Raw genomic sequence first — 24216 nt, forward strand, 5'->3', positions numbered from 1 at the left:
AGAACCAAGGGGCTAAAGTCATAAAATGCTGATTCACAGGACAATCAAAAGAGAACCTGGGGTAATGATTGAATTGATACGCACATAAAATCCTTGGCTTTGGTTTGCAAGAGCTGAGCTATCTACACTATCTACACAGCTGTCTGGAGAGCCACCCCAAGCAGAACACAGAACTGTCAGCTTGTTCTCACCACTTCCAAACACCCCTTCCTCAGGACCCACTCTCCAAACTGAGGCTGATCCTTGGCAAACAAGTAGCAAAACCTGAGTTTATACTAAGACCTTCTCATTTGTGTTCACAGAAGCTGAAGTAATTTGGTTCTGTGGTTAAGAGCACTTGCTGCTCTCCCAGAGAATCCATTGTGAAAGTAGTTCACAATCACCGGCAGCTCGAGCTCCAGAGCATCTGATCCCTTCTTCCTGCATCCATGAGCACCTGCATTCACGTGTGCACATACCTACAGATGTACACATAATAAAACCCAAAATAAATCTTAAAAAAAAAACCCTTAATCCTCTTCATGCTCAAACCACACTTAAAACATTTACTATCCCACACCTAAAAATGTGTTTTGCCAATGCCACATGCAAAATTACTTCACAAAGTAAGAAATGATATAAATTTACATTTTCTTTATTGAAACATTCATTGAGGAATTAATGTGTATATGAGTAGCAAAATTTAAGCATACTTATTAAGTAATTCCAAGATTTGTCTCCCATACTTTGACCATTCCCAACAATTCTGATACTGTAATCCTAAGGAATATAAACGTCATAAGCAAGTCCTTCCTTTCTTATCTTCTGTTCACTTCCACTGAACAACCTCCCAGTATTTTCAAGGTCACTGTCACCCTTGCTATCCCCACTATTCTCAGGCTTATCATGCCAATCTGGCTTCTCTGATCTTTCTACCCACGATGGGCCTCCCAGTCAGTAATCTTCAGAGTTCATACTTTGCTTGCTATCTTACTAATCATTTTCAATTCCCTCACCCTTGACCATTCTCACTGCTGTAACAGAACTATAACAATATGCACCTAGTGAACTCATAGTACCTAAACCTGACTGACCTCTTCATAGGCCTTTTGTACCACTTCCAGGCAAAGCAGTTGGTTGATCAGTTTCAAACTAGCAAGTCTTTTGCTGTGATTTTAGAAAACAAGTTTATTACGATAGGGTCTGTATGCTCAAAGAAGTCAGTCCCAAGGACACCTCTAAGTTCTCTGGATTTTTTTGTAATTTTAATACTTTTAATAACATACCATCAAAGAGAAGGAGTGGGGTGTTTTAAGCAGTTGTAGAGTTTGTGGCAGGCTGGAAAGCCAGAGAAAGAGAGAGAGAGAGAGAGAGAGAGAGAGAGAGAGAGAGAGAGAGAGAGAGAGAGAGAGATAAAGGGGAGAGGGGAGAGGGGAGAGGGGAGGGGGAGAGGGGAGAGGAGAGAGGGGAGAGGGGAGAGGGGAGAGGGGAGAGGGGAGAGGGGAGAGGGGAGAGGGGAGAGGGGAGAGGGGAGAGGGGAGAGGGGAGAGGGGGGGAAAGGGGAGAGGGGAGAAGATTATACAGCATCTGAAACTCCAAAGGCATAAATGAAGGCAGAAGATTTGTCTTTGCTCTTAAAGCTTTCAGCTGTCTTGGAACAGGTCCACTGATTTTAAAGCAACCCACTTTACTCAGAATTTACAGGTTTAAATATTAATATCTTTTTTTTTAGAAAAACACCTTCCCAACAAAATTTAGACTATTTTAGATGTCATAATCTAGCAAAAAATTAATACATCATCAAAATCTATATTCACTGTGTTTCTTTCCTCGTTGGAAACTCACGGTGTTTTTACTGCCAATGTTCAACCCTCCAGTGTGAGCCCTTCACCTTCTCCATTCTATGACTTCCAAGAATTTTTAGTTATTGCTGCTGTTCTGCATCATCTGTGTCTCCCATCTCACTCCTCCTACTGAGCAAACAGTCAAGGCTGTGCTTCCTTTAAATAGCCCCTCATTCTTACATATGCTACAGCTGCTACCCTCCAATCTCCTTAACTCATCTCCACGTTTCCTGCAGAACTGATTTTCTTCATTCCTTGCTCCCTCTTCCCTACTCATTGACTCCTTACTTCACAGTCCAGCCTCAGTTGCTGTCACTTTTTGATCCTGCTACTTTTTTCTTCTGGGATACTGTCCACCTGTTCTTATAGAAGTGGTCTCATGATGATTTCCTACTCTGTCTGGCCTCCTGTTCATACCGATCTAAGTTCACGGCAGAATTTGTAATTTAGAGAAATGAAATATGAAAGACAAAGAAAGAAAAATAACTGACACCTGACAAATGTGGACCACAGTGCACTGGAACACCAGCCATACCAAATGATGCTTGCTGGATATTCTGGATATCTGCACCTAAATGATGGATACAGAAGCCACCCTTTCATCATAAAGTTATCCCTTCCATAAGCTTACAGAATATGTGGTTTATAAAATTACTCACATATATGACAACTGAATAGCTTTGCTAATGATTTTTTCCAAATCATAACTGTAGATTATTGATTACCAGAAGAGCCTCTGTGTTAAACAATGGAACAATGGTAGTCCAGATAGGAGAAACTTTTGCAGAAAATGGCTAATTTGAAATATTCCTCCTTGGTATAAAGTTTTATTCTTTTAATATAAAAATATTTATATGCATTAGTGTTTTGCCTGCATATATGTCTGTGTACCATCTGCGTGCCTGGTACCAGAAGAGGATACCAGAGGAGGGAAATGAATCTTCCAGAATTAGAGTTACAGATGATTGTGAGCCACCATGCCAATTCTAAGAATCAAGCCTGAATCATCTGGAGGAAAAGCAACTGCTCATGACCACTAAGTCATCTCTCCAGGCCCTTGTGTATAGTCCTAAGTATAGCGAAAATACATGAGCTAGAGTATCTCAGAGGATAAGCCTATGGCTGTGAGTGTCCACGGAGGTAGAAAGACATTTAAGAAAATATTGCTTTACCTGAAAGGCGTGTGATCGTGGATATTTAAGAAAAGACTAGATCACACAAGAAGAGTCAAAATCCCTTGGAGACATACTCTTTGTTTCTCTGTTTCGAACCTACTGCAATCAACAGAATGAAACCAAACTCCTCTGCAAGTTATCTTAGAAAGGGAAGTTATTAGGTGTGATAACTTAATAGCAGGAAGTAGGTGTCCCCTAAACAGACACCGAGATTAGTTATGGAAAGCCAAGATGTATTTATGAATGCTTTGAAAACCATTTTACTCAACTCATTCTTTTTCAGAGGATGTGGCTCGAAATAGCTAAATCTTTGTGGATGAATAAAGTATGAAAGCTCTAGTACCCTTTGAATAACATAATTTAAACTGGAGCCATTACAGCATAAAAGGAAAAAGAAGAACTCACTTCAGATTCCTCCAATTTCAACATGAATTATCACAAGATTTTGATGTAAAGTAATCTAATCTCCATTTTGGTTCACTGCACAGTTTTACTAATTGTGTTTATATAGCCCGAGCACTAAATAGAAGTTAGAGTTCAAAGCAGCTTAAAGTGAACAAACTCATCTAAGGCAAGACCTAATTCAAATTCATTTCAAAAGTAAATTTTTGTCATGCGTTGGTACATTCCTTTTCTAAAACATATTCTGATTTTGCATCAAAGAGCAGAGTCAAGTACAAATAGTAATTGAAGCTGACAAACCTTGCAAAACACCAAATGGACTATCGTTTCTATTTATTCCTTCAAAAAGGTTCCCCTTTTATGTCCCTGACATCCTTCTTTAAAAGGAGGTGTTCTAGTTAATATATTTGAGTCAAATAAAGACCACATTAGCATTGATTTAGAATTTTCTCTGACAGGGCTATGTACAAAAATTGACTGGATGAAAGCTAGACTAGAGTAGACCCTAATAGGAAAATTATGCCCATAAAAGTGGGCATAATCAGTTGGTTAGCATATGATAGTCTTCTTCCTGAATACAGTTCAAGTCTTCACCGTTAACTCCTCACGCAGCTCATGCAGGTTTAAGCTTCCGACTCCCGTCAAACACATCTGTCAACTGAACATACTATTATAGTTTAAATACTGCATAAAATCAAATTCTTTCCATATATTTATTTGCCTGCTCTAAATTCCTTGTGGTCAGATTATTATCTTCATCCCTTAACCTTTAGTAATTTGCAAATCATGCTCTCAAAATCAAATGTGGATAGAAGAGCTCATCCTATATTTAGGAAGACAGGGAAGGTGACAAAAGAAATGATCTCTAGGATGGGATGGAGGGAGGGACAGAGCTTGTTGGTATGCATGTGAACAAGGAAAAGCATTTCTAGTCGGTTCCCAAATTGTCCACTGGTGGGCTATTTTGAGTTTTTATGTTTTGGTACTGTTATTTTATTTTATGTTGTATGATTCTCCATTTCAAGGTTGCTGTTGGTACGGTGCTACCTATCACCAAAGTCACATCCCTGAAAACTTCTAAATTTGGCTTCTGCATTCTTCAATCTCTCTACAACACTGGGAATGCAGCCAGGCTCAGCCCCGTCCCCCTTCCATTTGAGCAAGTCCCTGGGCAGTTCTGGGTCAACATAAACTAACTAAAGACAATTCATAGCTCATAACCGAGTTGAAAAGCCAGCCTGACCGAACAAGAAACAAATCTCTGAAGAAAAGCAAAAGACCCTATTTTAAAGCAAAACATCCTATTGAATCCTTTTCTACAAACTGCACTCCTATCTCTAGTGAGTACAGGCTCTGCCCCTTTTCAGGTGAGGCCCTTGTAAAGAAAGCTAAAAACCACAGCCTGAGACAAACCCCCACTCCCGTAGAAGCCAGACACAGATGCTAGTAAGAATCAGGAATTTAAAACCGAAGCTCATTATTCCAACCTGAGAATGTAATCTCACCAGCCCACACTGCCTCCCCAAGAGCTTGATTTAGCCGACTTTCTACTTCCACACCTTCTAATTGTAGAATTCCCTTTCATTTAAATCTCCTCCAGGCCAAACTCTGATTAAACTAACACATATGGTCTCTAGGATTTAGAAACTGAGCTTCTCCAGCCAAAAGCTACTTAAAAAGTAAACCACCCAACCCTCTTTAGTCTTCCCTGCCTGAAATAGACAGGGCAGTACCCAGGCAAGCAATTAATTGACCCAGACTCCCTTACATTTTCTCTTCTATGTGATGACAAGACCAAGAAAAAAAATTCTTCTGGCAACTGCAGGCCGGATATCAATTTACCATTAGCTCAGCACATTCCAAGTTAATGTTCTCAGCTCTTTAGAATCTAGCACAATGTTAACATATTACTTACATCTCATAGATAACCTTACTTTCTAAAACTTAATTGAAACTCTTTTTTTTTGAAGAGAAAGTATTGATTGCCACTTAAGATTCATGGAACATAGCATTTTCAAGTTGACAACGTAATATCTCAGAGACCCAGCAGTTGGAAGAAAGCATGGTGAGTAGGAGACTGGCAAGTCCGCACTAACAACAAAATCATTCCTCCCCCTACCCCAGGCTTCTTCCTAGACTCTTCCCTATCTTTCTCTCCTGATAAACTTTGTGTTCCAAAAAAAGTAATAATATTTTTCTCTCTGTCATTGGTAGTGTATACTATTTGATATCTTTGTGGTAAAAACATTTTAGCTTCTTTTTTTTACTTTTATGAATACATATCTGTACACATTCATGTTCAGTCTTATATTTTATTAAGGACCATTCCAAGCCCTGCAATATATCACAGAGTAAGAAAAAACACAGTTTGGAACTCAGCTCCTGAGGAACTTCTGTCCTGGGAGTCAGGGGCGGGCACAGGGGAACCCAAAGGACAAATCATTTCACATAGATTAAGACCTAGAAAGACAGTAATTTAGAGAATGCGGAGAAACAAGAAAGATGCCCCCTGTTATATTTCAGAGCTAACATCTGAAAACAAGATGAAGTAGCCATGACAAAATTGGAAAGATACAGCAAGTTGAAACAGCCCCAGGTTCAGGCACGTCTTGACCTGGCTGATGTATAAGGTCAGAGGTGGGAAGTTCCTGAGAAAGGCAGAACAACATGAGGTAAAGAGAGGCCCAAATTAGAATATAAACACTCTTAAAATCAAAGGAAAGTCTCTGAATTTTATCTGAATGGCAGAGGAGAGAGAGGCACAGCAGATTTATTACTGTCACATAAAACACCTCAACTTCTGTGGGACAAACTTTCAGTGTAGGGGCAAGAACGAAAGCAGGGCTACCACTCAGAGGCCACTGCAGAGGTGTCCAAAGTCAGCAGTGGCCTATGTGAATACAAACTGGAAAGATGAAAGGAAAGAGACAAACTTAAGGATTGTTTCTGAGCTAGAGATGTCTGAAATTACTAATGAGTTGGACACTAGTTGCGCACACACACACACACACACACACACACACACACATTTATTCTGAAGCACTCTAAGATAGTTCGAAAGACAGAGACTATATTCATGTAACTTATTACATAAGTTACTTATTACATTATAACCGTCAAAATCACTTGGATTTATTTTTAGTTATTATTGTTAATATCTTACTTTGGCTAACCCATAGATTAAATGTGTGTGTGTGTGTGTGTGTGTGTGTGTGTGTGTGTGTGTGTGTGTGTGTGTGACAAAAAGCATTACATGGGTATAACATGTATTTTGCACTCACCATGGTTTCAGAATTCTGTTGAGCAACCAGACATTATCCATGGAAAAGGGTAACTACTGGATATAAAAGGGAAGAAAAGAGAATCAAGTGACCATATACCTGAGATGACATAGTGGGTTTCTTATAAAAAAAATTAGTAGGTATATTGTAGGCTTGTCAAATGTGAGATTCCTACTAAATTGTTCAATTAGAAAAATCAGACACAAAGATGACTCAAAGCACTGGAAATATTTGCAAAGTCAAGAAAGAGGACTGTTTCATTCGAAAGGTATGGTAGCTTGAATAAGAATGGCTCATATATATGAATGTTTAGTATGTCCTCTGTCATTGTATGTTAAAATATGTTATCTGCATTTTTATGTTTATTGTACAGTGGTAACAGTTAAGAAATTGTCATGAAGAGACTTTGAACTTTGGATTTTTAATGTTGAGACTGTGACTTTAAAATTGAACTGAAAGCATTTTTTTTTTTTTTGCATCATGATATGGCTACAAGCTTATGGGGCCAGAGAGCAGAATGTAGTGTTTTGACTAAAAATGGCCCCCATATGCTCATGTATTTCAATGCTTAGAAACCAGGGAGTGGCACTGTTTGCAAAGATTAGAAAGATTATGGAGTAAGGCCTTGTTGAAGATAGCATGTCCCTGAGGATGGACTTTGAGGTTTCAAAAACCCATGCTGAACTTAGTCTCCCTTTCTCTCTCTCTCTCTCTCTCTCTCTCTCTCTCTCTCTCTCTCTCTCTCTCTCTCTCTCTCTGCCTTCAGATCAGGATGTAACTCTCAGCTACTGCTTCAGTATCCTGCCATGCTCCCCATCATGATGAAAATGGACTATACCTCTGAAACTATAGGCAATCTCACAATTAAATGCTTTCTTTTCTTTATAATAGTTACCTAGGTCATGGTATCTTTTCACAGACATAGATTAATGGCTATGACAAAAGGAATTTTGAGAGTGACTCTGTGTTAAACCAACACCAAATACCTATTGTGCTCATTGCACTGCCTAAGAGACTAAACAGATTTGTAAGAGAAGTATCATTTTCATAAAATTTTGGATCTAATGAGAAGACAGGAAAAAATACAAGTGAATAAGTAAATATGTCAGATATTATAGCATGCCATGAAAAAATAAACCACAGTGATAACACACAGGATGGGGGATTTATGCGTATGTTGTTTTTGTGTGAATAAACCTGAAAAGTTTTGCAAGCATTTGGAGCAATGCGAAAGGACTAATGTTTGAGCAATAAAAGAATTAACAATCTGTTCAAAGTTACAAGGTATGGGCTTCCAGGTGAAACACAGATGTTCAAAATTCAGAAAGAACTCATGGAATTCTTTCAGTGAATTCACAAATTTACTCTATTTACAAGTGAAAGAGGTAAAGGAGGGGAAAAAAGAATAAAGGCTTTCTTCAGGAACCCGAAGTCTCTCTAACGAGACCACCAGAGTGTTTTTCCAGATAATACTTTATGACTCTCCATCTCTTCGACTCTTTTTTATGCCTCTAGACAAAGGAACTAAAACAATAAAACATTTCTATCTGATTTTATAAGCTGATTCTGTGTGAAAATACCCAGAGGAGATTTCTATTCTTTTCAAATGCACCGCTATCGTTTACGTTCAGTTTACCTTTCTCCTTGATGTTCAATTTCTTCTCTGTGACTGGGAGTATCGAGTTATCTCCATCCCAGAGAGAAGGCTAAAGGTCAGCATTGAAAGAGCAGAGGGACTGTAAGTGAGTGAAGTGATAAAGGTCTCAAACCAACCTTGGCAGCTGTTTTCCCCAAGTCAGAGAAGAAAGTGGGACAAAAGCCAATCACATAGAAGCTGATACAATCTGAGCCTAGCATTACATCTACCTGGGGAGGAGCTATATAGCTGGGAATTGGAATGCAGGGACTCTGAAACATGTTTTCACTAGGAGCTTAAAATAGAAAAGCAATACTGAGTAATATACAGAAGAGATTTATTGTGGGAGTCTTAGCTGACTGGTAACAAGGAGACTGGGAGGACAAATAACAGTTTTTCCATATTTATTGAAAAAAATTACTAAGTTAGTTAAGAATCAAAACCATGTTTCCTCTTAGGAATATGCAGTACAATGAACTAAGAAACAAAAACTCTCTGTCCTTACCAATCCTGTATGCATTTCAATTCTGGTTAAAAACACCAGCAAAACTCATTGTGTGCCTACAGTTTAAGTCTGAAACCAAAGTCATAGAAATGGATCTTCTTTGACAAAAATTAGATTACAATATGTTGAGTCAGCTTCTATTCCAATTCCCAGCACCAAGCTTTCCCTATCCAACCATAGAGTGAAATATCTGGTATTCATTACAGGTCTTGCAAAGCTACATCCAAATTAGACGCAGGGATTAAAGAAATCAGAACCTAGTTTTGATCATTTTTCTCATAACTGTATTAGGAATGAAGTGATATCAAACGAGCCTATATAGGACATAGATAATCATAGATATCCCACTTACATAATATTGTGTGTCTTTACAAAGTAAAATTTGTTCTATGTTAGTATTTTAATTGTAAAGTTTATATTTTATTTAACTTCTCAATAAGATATATCACCCAAATAATCTTTTGCACAGCTCCCTCATTTTCCTGATATTCTGAGGAATAGTCAGAAACTAAATAATAATAATAATAATAATAATAATAATAATAAATGTTCTGTTTGTTGTCATTTGACAGACATTTATATATTTCCTTTTTTTCCTAGCTGCAAATACTGAGATTATGATATTACTTTCCCTACAGCTATGCTAACTATATCAAGCCACAAATAATTCCAAAACATTGTTCTTGGGAACAATTGTGTTAAGCAAATATTGCTGTAAGGACATCAAATTGAATACATGTCTAATTGACAATATTGAAAACAACAATAATAATGATAAAATTGTAATGCTATAATCATAACATCAGTATGATTAGAAAAATAAAATGCTTCAATAGTTAGCCATGATTCCAAAACAGATGGGATTTTGAAAACAAATCTTCAGGTGTGTCTGAGGTAGGAAGACCTATCTTGAATGTGTACCACTTCATGAGTTGATATCGAAAAGTAAGAAAAGGTCCCAAAGGAGGAAGCAAGCTAGGCACCAGCATTCATTTCTCTCTACTTCCTTGCTATGGTTTAAATGTGACCTCTTGTCTAGTGTATCTATTATCATGACATTATCCATTGTCAAGTGCACAAATATCCTGGGTCAAATGGCTATCTATGGTGCCCATTAGCATACCCAAGTGCATACTGGTTTCTGGCTCTCTCAATGCCTGCAGTTCCCCTCAGCTCTTCTCATTTAGTCTCCTAGCCTAAAATTCTCCAGGAAGATTCCCTTCCCCCTACTTTAGAATGGATATATCCAGTGGTGGTATTAAGGCAAAAAAATGAATACTGACAACCAATCAGCTTTTACCAGACTCACTCTGTTTATAAGAAAAATAAAAGTATAAGAGTGCTTTTAGAATAAATCATCAAAATTTCTATGAAAACATATCTCTGTTCCCAGAGACCATAGTGATGACAACCATAAAATATCAATCACTGTCTTCTATAATATATTATCACACACAAAGAGAATATATTTAGTCATATAATCTTAGATGTGTGTCATTTATAATTTATAATTATTGAAGCTTCCTGTCTCCATCTGTGCCCAGAACTAAGGATGTCCCATAGCAAAACCTACCAGAAGAGAGCTGGCCTGCCAGGAGCGCTCTCACTCCTAAGCTCATAGGTAAGACCCCACTTTATCTCCACTAACTGTCCAAAGAGAGACCCATCAGGAGCACACAAGGCATAGGAACCACAGAGCAGCTAGGACTGAACACTTCCAGTCTCCATCTGTGCCCAGAGCTGGAGCTGTCCCACAGCCCTCTTGACCCAAAACCTGCCCCAAGAGAGCTGGTCTCCCAGGAGGGCTCTCCACCTGAGATCACAGTCTCACAACCCTCCAGGAGGGAGAAGCTCTAGTAAGACACAGCAAGACCAACGACCATCAGAGATAACCAGGCAAGAAGTAATCATAAGAACGTAAGCAACAGAAACCAAGACTACTTGGCATCATTAGAACTCAGTTCTCCCACCACAGCAAGTACTAGATATAACAATGCTAGAAAAGCAAGATTTGGAATTAAAATCACATCTCATGATGATAATAGAAGACTTTAAGAAGGACATAGATAACTCCCTTAAAGAAATAAAGGAAAACACAGGTAAACAAGTAGAAGCCCCTAAAGAGGAAACACAAAAATTCCATAAACAATTACAGGAAAATACAACCAAACAGGTAAAGGAATTGAACAAAACCATCAAGGATCTAAAAGTAGGAATAGAAACAGTAAAGAAATCACAAAGACAGCAACCCTGGAGATAGAAAACCTAGGTAAAAGTTCAGGAGTCATAGATGCAAGCATCACCAACAGAATACAAGAGATAGAAGAGAGAAGCTCAGAGGCAGAAGATACCATAGAAAACACAACAGTCAAAGAAATTACAAAAAGCAAAAAGCTCCTAACCCAAAACCTGCAGGAAATCCAAGACACAATGAAAAGACCAAACCTAATGATAAAAGGTATAAAAGAGAGTGAAGATTCCCAACTTAAAGAGCCAGTAAATATCTTCACCACAATTATAGAATAAGATTTCCCTAGCCTATTGAAAGAGAGGCTCAAGAAGCCTACAGAACTTCAAATAGATTGGACCAGAAAAGAAACTCCTCCTGTCACATAATAGTCAAAACACCAAATGCACAAAGGAACGAAAGAATATTAAAAGCAGTAAGGGTAAAAGATGAACCCTCAATTATGAACATCTATGCTCCAAATGTGAGGGCACCCACATTAATAAAAGAAACCTTACTAAAGCTCAAAGCATACACTACTCCACACACAATAATAGTAGGAGACTTCGTAACACCACTCTTACAAATGGACAGATCATAGAAACAGAAATTAAACAGAGACACAGAGAAACTAACAGAAGTTATAAACCAAATGGATTACAGATATCTATAGAACATTTCATCCTAAAAACAAAAGGAATTGCCTTCTTCTCAGCACATTATGGTACCTTATCCAGAATTGCCCATATAATCAGTCACAAAACAGGCCTCAACAGATACAAGAAAATTGAAATAATCCCAGGCATCCTATCAGATAATGGACTGATCTAATCAACATGGACTAAGGCTGATCTTAAATATCAACAAAAACAGCAGAAAGCCCACATACACATGGAAGCTGAATTTAGATTTTAATGAAAATGAAGTCACAACATACACAAACCTATGGAACACAATGAAAGCAGTGCTAAGAGGAAAACACATAACTCCTCTAGAAAAAAAAGAAGCAAATACGCCAAAGAGGGGTAAACAGGAGGAAATAATCAACTCAGGGCTGAAATCAACCAAGTAAAAACAAACAAGACCATACAAAGAATCAACAAAACCTGGAGCTGGTTCTTTGAGAAAATCAACAAGATACATAAACCCTTAGCCAGACTAACCAGAGGGCACAGAGAGAATATGCAAATTAACAAAATACGAAATGAAAAGGAAGACATGACAAAAGCAACTGAGGAAATTCAAAAAATTGTCAGATCCTATTACAAAAGCCTATAGTCAACAAAACTGGAAAATCTAGATAAAATGAAAATTGTCTAGACAGATACCAGGTACAAAACTAAATCAGGATCACATAAACCATCTAAACAGTTCCACAACTCCCAAATAAATAAAAGCAGTCATTAAAAGTCTCCCAACCAAAAAAAGCCCTGGACCAGATGGATTTAGTTCAGAATTCCACCAAACCTTCAAAGAAGACCTCATACAAATATCCTTCAAACTACTCCACAAAATAGAGACAGAAGGAACACTACCCAGATCATTCTATGAAGTCACAATTATGCTTATACCTAAATCACACAAAGACCCTACAAAAAAACAGAACTTCAGACCAATTTTCCTTATGAATATCGACACAAAAATAATCAATAAAATTCTCACAAACCAAATCCAAGAACACATCAAAACAATCAGTCACCATTATCAAGTGGGCTTCATCCCAGGGATGCAGAAATGATTCAATATACAGAAATCCATCAAAGTAATCCACTAAATAAACAAACTCAAAGAAAAATATCCACATGATCATCTTATTAGATTCTGAGAAACCATTTGACAAAATTCAAACACCCCTTCATGTTATAAGTCTTGGAAAGATCAGGAATTCAAGGTCCATACCTAAACATAGTAAAAGCAATATACAGCAAACCAGTAGTCAACATCAAACTAAATGGAGAGAAACTTGAAGTAATCCCACTAAAATCAGGGACTAGACAAAGCTGCCCATTCTCTTGCTACCTATTTAATATAGTACTTCAAGTCCTAGCCAGAGCAATTATACAACAAAATAAGTCAAAGAGATATAAATTGGAAATGAAGAGGCAAAATATCACTTTTGCAGATGATATGATCATATACTTAAGTGACCCCAAAAATTCCACCAGAGAACTACTAAACCTGATAAACAACTTCATCAAAGTGGCTGTGTATAAAATTAATTCAAACTAATCAGTAGCCTTCCTCTACTCAAAGGATAAACAGGCTGAGAAGGAAATTAGGGAAATGACACCCTTCACAATAGCCAAAAATAATATAAAATGCCTTGTTGTGGCTCTAACCAAACAAGTAAAAGATCTGTATGACAAGAACATCAAGTCTCTGAAGAAAGAAACTGAAGAAGACCTCAGAAGATGGAAAGATCACCCATGCTCATGGATTGGCAGGATTAATATAGTAAAAATGGCTATTTTGCCAAAAGCAATCAACAAATTCAATGCAATCCCCATCAATATTCCAACTCAATTCTTCATAGTGTTGGAAAGAGCAATTGGCAAATTTATTTGGAATAACAGAAAACCCAGCATAGCAAAAACTATTCTCAGCAATGAAAATTCTTCTGGGGGAATCCATCCCTGACTTCAAGCTGTATTACAGAACAATAGTCATAAAAACTGTAGGCTATTGGTACAGAGACAGGCAGGTAGATCAATGGAATAGAATTGAAGATCCAGAAATAAACCCACACACCTATGGTCACTTGAGCTCTGACAAAGTAGCTAAAACCATCCAGTGGAAAAAAGATAGCATTTTAAACAAATGGTACTGGTTCAACTGGAGGTTAGCATGTAGAAGAATTCAGATCGATCCATTCTTATCACCCTGTACAAAGCTTAAGTCCAAGTATCAAACACTTCCACATAAAACCAAATACACTCAAACTAATAGAAAAGAAAGTGGGAAGAGTCTCGATCAAACACATGGGCACTGGGGAAAATTTCCTGAACAGAACACCAATAGCTTATACTCAAAGATGAAGAATTGACAAATGGGACCTCATAAAATTGCAAAGCATCTGTAAGGCAAAGGACATTGTCATTAGGACAAAACAGCAGCCAACAGATTGGGAAAGATATCTTTACCAATCCTACATCCAATAGAGGCCTGCTATCTAATATATACAAAGAACTCAAGAAGTTAGACTCCAGAGAGACAAATAACCCGATTTTAAAAATGGGGTACATTGCTAAAAAAGAATTCTCAACTGAGGAATTCTGAATGCCTGAGAAGCTCCTAAAGAAATGTTCAACATCCTTAGACATCAGGGAAATGCAAATCAAAAGAACCCTGAGATTTTACCTCATACCAGTCAGAATGGCTAAGATCAAAAACTCAGGTGACAACAGATGCTGGCGAGGATGTGGAGAAAGAGGAACACTCCTCCGTTGTTGGTGGGATTGCAAGCTGGTACAACCACTCTGGAAATCAGTCTGGAGGTTCTTAAGAAAATTGGACATAGAACTACCTGAGGATCCAGCTGTACCACTCCTGGGCATATACCCAAGAGACGCTCCAACATATAATAAAGACACATGCTCCACTATGTTCATAGCAGCCTTATTTATAATAGCCAGAAGCAGGAAAGAGCCCAGATATCCTTCAACAGAAAGGACAGATAGAGAAAATGTAGTACATTTACACAATCGAGAACTACTCAGCTATTAAAAACAGTGACTTCATAAAAATTTGAGGCAAATGGATGGAACTAAAAAATATCATCCTGCTTCCTGGTTGCTGCCGCTGCAGAGAGCCCGTGGGCAGCACCCCACGAGCGAACTTGAGCCTTGGGACCACAGGTAAGACCAACTTTTCTGCTGCAAGAAAGCTGCCTGGTGAGCTCGGGACACACGGAGGCAGAATTCCTCTAGGACCGGGCACGTCCTGTGTTTACCGGAAGTCCCACACCCGCGGATCCCGGCCTGCAGCAGCTCTCTGCTCCCAGACTCCGTGAGAGAGAGACCCAACCGCCTGGTCAGGTGGGCACTCCTGAGGCTGCAGAGCAGAAGAGACCACCAACACTGCCCACCCCTGCCCACATCCCTGGCCCAAGAGGAAACTGTATAAGGCCTCTGGGCTCCCGTGGGGGAGGGCCCAGGAGCGGCAGGACCCCTGCCTGAGACACCGCCGGAACCTGAGGGAAACAGACCGGATAAACAATTCTCTACACCCAAATCCCGTGGGAGGGAGAGCTAAACCTTCAGAGAGGCAGACAAGCCTGGGAAACCAGAAGAGACTGCTCTCTGCACACACATCTCGGACGCCAGAGGAAAACACCAAAGGCCATCTAGAACCCTGGTGCACTGAAGCTCCCAGAAGGGGCGGCACAGGTCTTCCTGGTTGCTGCCGCCGCAGAGAGCCCGTGGGCAGCACCCTGCGAGCAAACTTGAGCCTCGGGACCACAGGTAAGACCAAGTTGTCTGTTGCAAGAAAGCTGCCTGGTGAAATCGGGACACACAGAGGCAGAATTCCTCTAGGACCGGGCACGTCCTGTGTTTACCGGAAGTCCCACACCCGCGGATCCCGGCCCGCAGCAGCTCTCTACTCCCAGACCCCATGGGAAAGAGACCTCACCGCCTGGTCAGGTGGGCACTCCTGAGGCTGCATAAGCTCCCGGAAGGGGCAGCACAGGTCTTCCTGGTTGCTGCCGCCGCAAAGAGCCCGTCGGCAGCACCCCGCGAGCGAACTTGAGCCTCGGGATACAGATAAGACCAAATTTTCTGCTGCAAGAAAGCTGCCTGGTGAACTCAAGACACAGGCCCACAGGAAGAGCTGAAGACCTGTAGAGAGGAAAAACTACACGCCGGAAAGCAGAACACTCTGTCCCCATAACTGACTGAAAGAGAGGAAAACAGGTCTACAGCACTCCTGTCACACAGGCTTATAGGACAGTCTAGCCACTGTCAGAAATAGCAGAACAAAGTAACACTAGAGATAATCTGATGGCGAGAGGCAAGCGCAGGAACCCAAGCAACAGAAACCAAGACTACATGGCATCATCGGAGCCCAATTCTCCCACCAAAACAAACATGGAATATCCAAACACACCAGAAAAGCAAGATCTAGTTTCAAAATCATATTCAATCATGATGCTGGAGGACTTCAAGAAAGACGTGGAGAACTCCCTTAGGGAAACACAGGAAAACATTAATAAACAAGTAGAAGCCTACAGAGAGGAATCGCAAAAATCCGTGAAAGAATTCCAGGAAAACACAATCAAACAGTTGAAGGAATTAAAAATGGAAATAGAAGCAATCAAGAAAGAACACATGGAAACTACCCTGGATATAGAAAACCAAAAGAAGAGACAAGGAGCTATAGATACAAGCTTTACCAACAGAATACAAGAGATGGAAGAAAGAATCTGAGGAGCAGAAGATTCCATAGAAATCATTGACTCAACTGTCAAAGATAATGTAAAGCGGAAAAAGCTACTGGTCCAAAACATACAGGAAATCCGGGACTCAATGAGAAGATCAAACCTAAGGATAATAGGTATAGAAGAGAGTGAAGACTCCCAGCTCAAAGGAACAGTAAATATCTTCAACAAAATCATAGAAGAAAACTTCCCTAACCTAAAAAAAGAGATACCCATAGGCATACAAGAAGCCTACAGAACTCCAAATAGATTGGACCAGAAAAGAAACACCTCCCGTCACATAATTGTCAAAACACCAAACGCACAAAATAAAGAAAGAATATTAAAAGCAGTAAGGGAAAAAGGTCAAGTAACATATGAAGGCAGACCTATCAGAATCACACCAGACTTCTCGCCAGAAAATATGAAGGCCAGAAGATCCTGGACTGATGTCATACAGACCCTAAGAGAACACAAATGCCAGCCCAGGTTACTGTATCCTGCAAAACTCTCAATTAACATAGATGGAGAAACCAAGATATTCCATGACAAAACCAAATTTACACACTATCTTTCTACAAATCCAGCACTACAAAGGATAATAAATGGTAAAGTCCAACATAAGGAGGCAAGCTATACCCTAGAAGAAGCAAGAAACTAATCGTCTTGGCAACAAAACAAAGAGAATGAAAGCACACAAACATAACCTCACATCCAAATATGAATATAACGGGAAGCAATAATCACTATTCCTTAATATCTCTCAACATCAATGGCCTCAACTCCCCAATAAAAAGACATAGATTAACAAACTGGATACGCAACGAGGACCCTGCATTCTGCTGCCTACAGGAAACACACCTCAGAGACAAAGACAGACACTACCTCAGAGTGAAAGGCTGGAAAACAGCTTTCCAAGCAAATGGTCAGAAGAAGCAAGCTGGAGTAGCCATTCTAATATCAAATAAAATCAATTTTCAACTAAAAGTCATCAAAAAAGATAAGGAAGGACACTTCATATTCATCAAAGGAAAAATCCACCAAGATGAACTCTCAATCCTAAATATCTATGCCCCAAATACAAGGGCACCTACATATGTAAAAGAAACCTTACTAAAGCTCAAAGCACACATTGCACCTCACACAATAATAGTGGGAGATTTCAACACCCCACTCTCATCAATGGACAGATCATGGAAACAGAAATTAAACAGAGATGTAGTCAGACAAAGAGAAGTCATGAGCCAAATGGACTTAACGGATATTTATAGAACATTCTATCCTAAAGCAAAAGGATATACCTTCTTCTCAGCTCCTCATGGTACTTTCTCCAAAATTGACCATATAATTGGTCAAAAACGGGCCTCAACAGGTACAGAAAGATAGAAATAATCCCATGCGTGCTATCGGACCACCACGGCCTAAAACTGGTCTTCAATAACAATAAGGGAAGAATGCCCACATATACGTGGAAATTGAACAATGCTCTACTCAATGATAACCTGGTCAAGGAAGAAATAAAGAAAGAAATTAAAAACTTTTTAGAATTTAATGAAAATGAAGGTACAACATACCCAAACTTATGGGACACAATGAAAGCTGTGCTGAGAGGAAAACTCATAGTGCTGAGTGCCTGCAGAAAGAAACAGGAAAGAGCATATGTCAGCAGCTTGACAGCACACCTAAAAGCTCTAGAACAAAAAGAAGCAAATACACCCAGGAGGAGTAGAAGGCAGGAAATAATCAAACTCAGAGCTGAAATCAACCAAGTAGAAACAAAAAGGACCATAGAAAGAAACAACAGAACCAAAAGTTGGTTCTTTGAGCAAATCACCAGGATAGATAAACCCTTAGCCAGACTAACGAGAGGACACAGAGAGTGCGTCCAAATTAACAAAATCAGAAATGAAAAGGGAGACATAACTACAGATTCAGAGGAAATTCAAAAAATCATCAGATCTTACTATAAAAACCTATATTCAACAAAACTTGAAAATCTTCAGGAAATGGACAATTTCCTAGACAGATACCAGGTATCGAAGTTAAATCAGGAACAGATAAACCAGTTAAACAACCCCATAACTCCTAAGGAAATAGAAGCAGTCATTAAAGGTCTCCCAACCAAAAAGTGCCCAGGTCCAGACGGGTTTAGTGCAGAATTCTATCAAACCTTCATAGAAGACCTCATACCAATATTATCCAAACTATTCCACAAAATTGAAACAGATGGAGCCCTACCGAATTCCTTCTACGAAGCCACAATTACTCTTATACCTAAACCACACAAAGACACAACAAAGAAAGAGAACTTCAGACCAATTTCCCTTATGAATATCAACGCAAAAATATTCAATAAAATTCTGGCAAACCGAATTCAAGAGCACATCAAAACAATCATCCACCATGATCAAGTAGGCTTCATCCCAGGCATGCAGGGATGGTTTAATATACGGAAAACCATCAACGTGATCCATCATATAAACAAACTGAAAGAACAGAACCACATGATCATTTCATTAGATGCTGAGAAAGCATTTGACAAAATTCAACACCCCTTCATGATAAAAGTCCTGGAAAGAATAGGAATTCAAGGCCCATACCTAAACATAGTAAAAGCCATATACAGCAAACCAGTTGCTAACATTAAACTAAATGGAGAGAAACTTGAAGCAATCCCACTAAAATCAGGGACTAGACAAGGCTGCCCACTCTCTCCCTACTTATTCAATATAGTTCTTGAAGTTCTAGCCAGAGCAATCAGACAACAAAAGAGGTCAAGGGGATACAGATCGGAAAAGAAAAGGTCAAAATATCACTATTTGCAGATGATATGATAGTATATTTAAGTGATCCCAAAAGTTCCCCCAGAGAACTACTAAAGCTGATAAACAACTTCAGCAAAGTGGCTGGGTATAAAATTAACTCAAATAAATCAGTTGCCTTCCTCTATACAAAAGAGAAACAAGCCGAGAAAGAAATTAGGGAAACGACACCCTTCATAATAGACCCAAATAATATAAAGTACCTCGGTGTGACTTTAACCAAGCAAGTAAAAGATCTGTACAATAAGAACTTCAAGACACTGAAGAAGGAAATTGAAGAAGACCTCAGAAGATGGAAAGATCTCCCATGCTCATGGATTGGCAGGATTAATATAGTAAAAATGGCCATTTTACCAAAAGCAATCTACAGATTCAATGCAATCCCCATCAAAATACCAATCCAATTCTTCAAAGAGTTAGACAGAACAATTTGCAAATTCATCTGGAATAACAAAAAACCCAGGATAGCTAAAGCTATCCTCAACAATAAAAGGACTTCAGGGGGAATCACTATCCCTGAACTCAAGCAGTATTACAGAGCAATAGTGATAAAAACTGCATGGTATTGGTACAGAGACAGACAGATAGACCAATGGAATAGAATTGAAGACCCAGAAATGAACCCACACACCTATGGTCACTTGATGTTTGACAAAGGAGCCAAAACCATCCAATGGAAAAAAGATAGCATTTTCAGCAAATGGTGCTGGTTCAACTGGAGGGCAACATGTAGAAGAATGCAGATCGATCCATGCTTATCACCCTGTACAAAGCTTAAGTCCAAGTGGATCAAGGACCTCCACATCAAACCAGACACACTCAAACTAATAGAAGAAAAACTAGGGAAGCATCTGGAACACATGGGCACTGGAAAAAATTTCCTGAACAAAACACCAATGGCTTATGCTCTAAGATCAAGAATCGACAAATGGGATCTCATAAAACTGCAAAGCTTCTGTAAGGCAAAGGACACTGTGGTTAGGACAAAACGGCAACCAACAGATTGGGAAAAGATCTTTACCAATCCTACAACAGATAGAGGCCTTATATCCAAAATATACAAAGAACTCAAGAAGTTAGACCGCAGGGAAACAAATAACCCTATTAAAAAATGGGGTTCAGAACTAAACAAAGAATTCACAGCTGAGGAATGTCGAATGGCTGAGAAACACCTAAAGAAATGTTCAACATCTTTAGTCATAAGGGAAATGCAAATCAAAACAACCCTGAGATTTCACCTCACACCAGTGAGAATGGCTAAGATCAAAAACTCAGGTGACAGCAGATGCTTGCGAGGATGTGGAGAAAGAGGAACACTCCTCCATTGTTGGTGGGATTGCAGACTGGTAAAACCATTCTGGAAATCAGTCTGGAGGTTCCTCAGAAAATTGGACATTGAACTGCCTGAGGATCCAGCTATACCTCTCTTGGGCATATACCCAAAAGATGCCTCAACATATAAAGAGACACGTGCTCCACTATGTTCATCGCAGCCTTATTTATAATAGCCAGAAACTGGAAAGAACCCAGATGCCCTTCAACAGAGGAATGGATACAGAAAATGTGATACATCTACACAATGGAATATTACTCAGCTATCAAAAACAACGAGTTTATGAAATTCGTAGGCAAATGGTTGGAACTGGAAAATATCATCCTGAGTGAGCTAACCCAATCACAGAAAGACATACATGGTATGCACTCATTGATAAGTGGCTATTAGCCCAAATGCTTGAATTACCCTAGATGCCTAGAACAAATGAAAGTCAAGACGGATGATCAAAATGTGAATGCTTCACTCCTTCTTTAAATGAGGAAAAAGAATACCCTTGGGAGGGAAGGGAGAGGCAAAGATTAAAACAGAGACTGAAGGAACACCCATTCAGAGCCTGCCCCACATGTGGCCCATACATATACAGCCACCCAATTAGACAAGATGGATGAAGCAAAGAAATGCAGACCGACAGGAGCCGGATGTAGATCGCTCCTGAGAGACACAGCCAGAATACAGCAAACACAGAGGCGAATGCCAGCAGCAAACCACTGAACTGAGAATAGGACCCCCGTTGAAGGAATCAGAGAAAGAACTGGAAGAGCTTAAAGGGGCTCGAGACCCCAAAAGTACAACAATGCCAAGCAACCAGAGCTTCCAGGGACTAAGCCACTACCTAAAGACTATACATGGACTGACCGTGGACTCTGACCCCATAGGTAGCAATGAATATCCTAGTAAGAGCACCAGTGGAAGGGGAAGCCCTGGGTCCTGCTAAGACTGAACCCCCAGTGAACTAGATTGTTGGGGGGAGGGCGGCAATGGGGGGAGGGTTGGGAGGGGAACACCCATAAGGAAGGGGAGGGGGGAAGGGGGATGTTTGCCCGGAAACCGGGAAAGGGAATAACACTGGAAATGTATATAAGAAATACTCAAGTTAATAAAAAAAAACAAAAAAAACAAAAAAACAAAAAAAAAAAAGAAAAGAAAATATCATCCTGAGTGAGGTAACCCAGTCATAAAATAACAGACATGATATGCACTCACTGATAAGTGGATATTAGCCCAAAAGCTTGGAATACCTTAGAAAAAGTTCACAGATCCTATGAAGTCCAAGAAGGAAGACCAAAATGTGGATGCTTCATTCCTTATTAGAAGGGATAACAAAATACTCATGGGAGAAAATACAAGGACAAAAAATGGAGCAGGGACGGAAGAAAAGGTCATTCAGAGACTTCCCCACATAGGTTATCCATCCCATATGCAGCCACCAAGCCCAGTCACTATTGCTGATGCCAAGAATTGCTTGCTGACAAGAGCCTGATATGGATATCTTGTAAGAGGCTTTGCCAGAGTCCTACTGACACAGATAAGGATGTTTGAGACTAAGCACTAGACTAAACAAGGGGACCCCAATGGAGGAGTTAGAGAAAAGACTGAAGTAGCTGAAGGGGTTTACAACACCATAGGAAGAACAACAATATCAAATAACCAGACCCTCCCCTGTCCCAGATTTCCCAGGGACTAAACCACCAACCAATGAGTACACATGAAGGGACTCATGACTCCAGCCGCATGTGCAGCAGAGGATGACATTGTCTGGCATAAATAGGGGTAGAAGCCTTTGGGCCTGTAAAGGCTCATTTCTCCAGTGTAGGGGAATGCCAGGGTGTTGAGGTGGGAGTTGGGTGGGTGGGACTTGGAGCATCTTCATAGAAACAGGGGAAGCGAGGAAGGAAATGGGAGAGGAGGGAAAGGAGATAACATTTGAAAGGTAAATACATAAAATAGCCAAGAAAAATAAAATCAAATAAATAAAAAGAAATAAAAAATAATAATTTATATTTATCAAAAGTTTACATACTAAGAACTTCCATCAGTGTCAATATTTGCTGAAAGTGAAAAATGACATGTTTATATATTATTAAATATACCATTGCATATATAGTGTGTTAAGCATAGGAAATACACAGATGATCAAAAGACAACACCCTCCCTCTCATACTATATATGGTTACATAGCAGGATGTGGTGTTTTGAATACAATCCCCACCCCCGTAGGCTTACAGATTTCAATGCTCAGTCATTAGAAAGTGGTATTACTTCAAAGATATTAGGAGGTGTGGTCTTGTTGGAGGAGGTGTGGCCTTGTTGGGGGAAGTGTACCACTGGGGATTGGCTTTCAGATCTCAAAAGCTCAAGCAAGTCCATGTGTCTCTTCCTGGTTCCTGCAGATCCAGATGTAGGACTCTCAGCTTCTCCAGCACCAGGTCTGCCTGCGTGCCACTATGTTCCCCACCATCATGACGGTGGACTAAAACTCTGAAACTGTAAGCCGACCCTAATTAAGTGCTTTCCTTGATCAGAGTTGCTGTGGACATGTTGTCTCTTCACAGCCACAGAACACTGCTCAGGAACGACAGTAGAGCACTGTAGAAAGGAGAACAGGATTTTGTCTCTTCTTTTAGAGACAGTTTAAAGTCAAACTTGTCAGGTTTGGAATGATTGTCAGAGGCTTCTCAGGCAGTTCATAGCATCTTCCTGATGGTCACTAAACCAGTCATGCTTCTGTGATGACGATAAGCAGAAAAAGCTCTGAGGCAGGCAGCCTGGTTGTATTAAAAAAATAAAAATAAAAACAAAGCTCTTTCCCCCTATCATATCCAATTGAATTCTCCAAAATTTCAATATCAAGCGTTATCAGCCACTTGATTCCTTGGAGCCCATACTAGGTAACTTCTGACTATCAAAATCAAAACAACCCATCAATGATGAAATAGCATTGAAGATATGCAAAAATGGTATTCGAAGGTAATTCCTGTAAATATGTCTAACGTATTTTAAATAGGGATCTATAGTGCTATAGCCTGCAATTCCAGCTGGAAGCTTTGGAACTGCTTAAAGGTGGTAGAATCTTTAGGAGACAGGTCCTTGTGGGAGGAAGTTGGGAGACACACCATTGGAGACGGTGTTGGGAGCTCAATATAATTGTTCCTTCTCTCTTTGTTTCCTGTCTGCCACAAACCACACTTACCTGCTTATCCACCTCTGCTGTGTCATGCTACCTCACCAAAGACAGCAAGGCAAAACAACCAGGAAACAAAGTCTTGGAAACCAGGAGCCTCCCTCCAAACCCTTTCATACTTTAACTCAGGCGTTTTGTCGTTGGGCAGAAAATGTGGTACATCTACACAATGGAATACTACTCAGCTATCAAAAACAACGAGTTTATGAAATTCATAGACAAATGGTTGGAACTGGACAATATCATCCTGAGTGAGCTAACCCAATCACAGAAAAACACACATGGTATGCACTCATTGATAAGTGGCTATTAGCCCAAATGCTTGAATTACCCTAGATGCCTAGAACAAATGAAACTCAAGGCGGATGATCAAAATGTGAATGCTTCACTCCTTCTCTAAAAGGGGAACAAGAAT

At 39.7% G+C, this 24216-nt stretch overlaps 1 protein-coding gene across 5 annotated transcripts in view; it reads right to left on the bottom strand.

Annotated features, from left to right (window-relative positions):
• LOC102547022 (uncharacterized) overlaps positions 1–24216 on the bottom strand; it is a 158568-nt gene that overhangs the window by 113262 nt on the left and 21090 nt on the right. Inside the window, exon 4 of one of the 5 annotated variants that reach the window (XR_015635491.1) lies at positions 22603–23385. The exons of the other annotated variants lie outside the window; for them this stretch is intronic. The gene's annotated coding sequence lies outside the window, so the exon portion shown is untranslated. Of the gene's footprint in view, positions 1–22602; positions 23386–24216 lie in introns of those variants that run through there. 5 annotated transcript variants of the gene reach the window in all.

This window comes from Rattus norvegicus, chromosome 13 (assembly GCF_021556685.1).
Source record: "Rattus norvegicus strain SHRSP/BbbUtx chromosome 13, alternate assembly SHRSP_T2T, whole genome shotgun sequence".
In the NCBI taxonomy this organism is placed as follows: Eukaryota; Metazoa; Chordata; class Mammalia; order Rodentia; family Muridae; genus Rattus; species Rattus norvegicus.